The sequence below is a fragment of the Colobus angolensis genome, unplaced genomic scaffold (genome assembly GCF_000951035.1).
Source record: "Colobus angolensis palliatus isolate OR3802 unplaced genomic scaffold, Cang.pa_1.0 Scaffold15, whole genome shotgun sequence".
Classification (NCBI taxonomy): Eukaryota; Metazoa; Chordata; class Mammalia; order Primates; family Cercopithecidae; genus Colobus; species Colobus angolensis.
The window spans coordinates 11,157,184-11,161,481 of record NW_012114599.1 but is presented as its reverse complement, the minus strand read 5'-3'; the positions used below and the strand labels follow the sequence as shown (position 1 = coordinate 11,161,481).

General features: G+C 39.5%; 1 protein-coding gene across 1 annotated transcript in view; it reads right to left on the bottom strand.

Moving 5' to 3' along the window:
• ATL2 (atlastin GTPase 2) overlaps positions 1-4,298 on the bottom strand; it is an 87,654-nt gene that overhangs the window by 82,404 nt on the left and 952 nt on the right. The gene's annotated exons all lie outside the window — the stretch shown is intronic.

Below are 4,298 nucleotides of genomic sequence, written 5' to 3'. Positions count from 1 at the left end.
AAAAAAAAAAAAAAAGAAATAAACAATTCCAGAAGAACTACTTTGCCCCAGGATTAAACTGTCTAAAATGCACGTTTATTAAAATGAAGATCGCTAAGAAGCATGAATATATAATCACATCTTATGTTAAAAACTGAACAAACACCTTCCAAGTTGCCTATTTTGAAAATTACTTTTTAGTTCAAAGGTTCATCTTAAATAATCACCCATTATAGTAACAACCACCTCCAACAGACTACCTCGCACTGGGTTAAGCACTTTTAACACATTTGATACTTACAATAACCCTATCATGAACACATTATCAACATTTTACAGCTAAAATTTAAAACTTGCCTACCACCCTTGCCCAACCTAAATCTCTGTCCACATTACAGGAAAAATTATAACTTTCTATTGCAAATATACACGTTATATATAATAGCATAATAACACAAGTAGCCACACTGGTACGTTCTTACATATATGTTACTATGCCTTAAGACACTTTTACAAACTGTAAAGTACTACAAAACACTTGTACCCTGTCATCTGTTTCCCAGGACAGCCTTGTTACAGATTATCACTATTGTATGAGGGCTCAAGGCTCAGAGAGCTTAAGTGAAATCACTCATTTGACTCCTCATTCTTTTCCCACTACATTATATCCTCCTTATGATTAAAGACGCATTGCCGCCACAATCAGAGCATCTTTGCAATAAAAGATAAAATGTACTAGGATCCTAGATAAGTATCTTTCACCAGTTACATACTTCTCCAACAAGTTATTACCGTTACCGGCCAGCAGGATATCCAGCTAGCCTCTAAGTGGTTGTTTGGGTGCCAATTATAAAGTTGTATGAACAAGAGTTGTATGAATACTTTTTATTAAGCTAGTAGCTTAAGCAAGGGAATCCCCTAGATTCTACTTGTACTGGTCAGAAAACCAAATCCAAGGTCAATCAAAAGTACATACTATCTTCTTGGGAAAACAGAGGGTGTTAGTCTTTTATGACTTGAAAGTTGTTTCTAGTAACTATCATCAGACCATACACCACACAGCCATTTGTCTCAGAGTAGGTAGTGAAAGTGGCTACTTAAATACACATACTTTTACAAAACTGTATCCAAGTTTAGCAATGTGTGTGTACACCCAAGCACACAGAGACACGTTCCATAACTTGGAAAATTGTTTGTAAAAGTTATTTTGGCCCTGCACTTCTGAATACTTCATGCTTCTCCATGTCCATAACAGAATTGTTCTACTTCCTTTACTAATTGTTCTACTTCTTTCTATAATATCTACCAAGTGTTATCCTATTGCCATCATATTTTCAGGTTGGTATTTTTCTTCCTGCTATCCTTTTCTTCGGGGGGACAGAATTTTGCTCTTGTTGCCCAGGCTGAAGTGCACTGGCGCGATCTCGGCTCACTACAACCTCTACCTCCCAGGTTTCAAGCAATTCTCCTGCCTCAGCCTCCCGAGTAGCTGAGATTACAGGCATGTGCCACTGCAACCTCGACCTCCCAGGTTCAAGCGATTCTCCTGCCTCAGCCTCCCGAGTAGCTGAGATTACAGGCATGTGCCACTGCAACCTCGACCTCCCAGGTTCAAGTGATTCTCCTGCCTCAGCCTCCCGAGTAGCTGGGATTACAGGCATGCTCCACCACACCCGGCTAATTTTGTATTTTTAGTAGAGACGGGGTTTCTTCACGTTGGTCAGGCTGGTCTCAAACTCCTGACCTCAGGTGATCCACCTGCCTCGGCCTCCGAAAGTGTTGGGATTACAGGCGTGAGCCATCACACTCAGACTCAGACTGCTATCCATTTTTAAAGCCGTAGAGAAAGCCCTCAAGTGTTCTGTATCACGTGTGGTGTGGAGGACTAACAGATAGGAAGAAACCTACTAGAATAATGAATTAACTGTGGAATCAAGTTCAGTTATTCTATGTTCACATCTACATTCCTTAAAGTAAATAACTCGCAAATTTTCGAGAAAGTAAATAATACACCTGGACTTTGAAAACCCAAAATGTCTAGAAAATCAGAATACCATTACACTTTAAAAAGAAGAAAGAAAAGAAAAAAGCTGCTTCACTACACCTATCTGGAGAAAACCCTTGCTCTGTAAAGCTCTAAACCACCATTACCAAAAAAAATGTTTAACTTCTACTCCTATGCCTTACATTTCTGGTTGTTAACTTTAAGAGCCTGCCAAACAGCTTTGCTGACAATTGTGTGTGTCAAACAGGTCTTCCAAATGACCATTAACAAATTTTTAATATATCTTGCTATGAAGTTCTAAAATTTAAAAAACATATGTTGAACTTCAGCATCACCAAACTAGTTAATCAGTCTCCCCGTATTCTTAGCAGCTACCTAATACCAACTGTGGAAAAAGCATAATTTTGGAAAAGGTCTAACAATTTCAAGAAAGTTACTTATACTTGTGAATATTCCACAACTTTAAAGTTACAATACAGTCACAGAAAAACGAATCCTGAAATATCCCTATGTGTACTTGACTTAAGGCCATAATCTTATTTTCACTCAGGGTTTCTTTTCCCTGTAATATCTTTACTGTAAGGCAGCTCCTTCTCCCTAAATAATTTTGAAGTATTTCAAAACACTTTACTAAATAGATTTAATCATATCTATGGAATCCTATCAACTTTAAAAGCCAATAAAATGAGGGCTTATTTGCTTTCTAAAGATCCTACATTCCTAAAAGAATAAACACAAATCATCTTCCTAACACTAACCTACTAAAGTGACACTTGACTCACCCCAACTTGGTTTTTGAAGCTTATTTCTCCAGGAAGCAACGGAGACAAAGAGTTTCTACACAGTCAAAAATAGATGATTCCCTGTTCATTCACAGCCTGTTTCTTCTTACTTTAAACACAGATCCTATCAACTTCACTTAGTTTTTAACTCATTAATGGGTGGCTCGGAGCAAATAAGCAGATACAGGGGCTGTTTTAGGCAATCATTTGCTGGGAATGGCTATCAAGTGAAGGTCTTCCTACCCTGTCCTAAAAAATAAAGGACAAAAACCTATGAGTAGCAGACAAAAGCATTTATTAAATAATAAATGGTGGGCCCTATTTCAACAACAATCTGAAGAGTATCACCTCTTCTCAAAGTACTACAGCACAAAAACTTTGATAACCATAACTGAAGTATAAATTTATGTTTCTTTTCACAAGGTAAATACATAGAATATTTTGAAACTGCATCTAAAACTCTTACCTCAAAAAAAAGGAAAGAAAGAAAAGAATACACACATCTTCCCCTAGAGTCCAACCAAAAGAGCGAAATTAATCCATCCGCATTCCAAAACAATTAATTACTTAAGAAATCCAACCAGCACAGATCTAAGGCGAAGCTTCTTCTTTGGTAGTATTTTATTCTACAGAGTGCTACCATTGTACAAACAGTTCTGTCAAGTGTTTTGGTTGGCAGACGATAATAAAATAAGCTTTATTTCCTTTTCTTTCTCCCTTAGCAAAACTCCGGTCTGTCATCACCTCTGACATGCGCCAAGGACTACCAGGAATGATGAAGTATATTTCAAATAAACTCTCCTATTAAAGCGAGTCCTTGTGGTTAATATCATACCAAAATGTTTTACATTGTATCCAGCAAAACCTTTACAGACTGTAAAAAAAGAAATCTTAAGACACGAGCTCGTATTTAGTGTATTTAATAATAAACTCTTATCTTGGCCGTACTTACCAAACCGTAGGCTTTTACTATTTATAAGCCTTTGAAAAAACTTTACGCCTTTCTTAAGTACCATCAAAATTTTCAATCAGGATTTCATGCGATCAATTCGCACCACAGTGCGAGATCAAATGCTAAACTCCTATAAATAGGGGTGTTATGAGTGAGAGGGATACACAACACTGCGCTGCCAACGCAACTGCGTCTTCAAGGGGGCAGGGGCGCTCCTGGTACACGTACAGTAGGAGCTCACATTCAGCAAAAGCAGGGAGTCAAGGATCAGGTGACTTCACACCACAGACACTTTCAGAGTGATCAGGCCTTACTATCGCCCAAATGACTTGTAAACGGCTCATAACCCCAGTCTGACCGAAAATCTGGACTTGCACCCTAGCCACGCACAACCCGCGCGAATGGGTTCGGGAGCCGAGGAGCCTCGAAACGCGAGCCCGGGGACAGAGCCCTGGCCTGCGGACTGCGGTTCCCTCCAGGAAAGGTGTCTAAGGAGCTTTCGGACCCGGCAGCAAGGTGTCTGCTCACCGCGCGACCTCCTCCTCCGCGGGGCCCATCGTGCCCCAGTCACCCCTTCCTC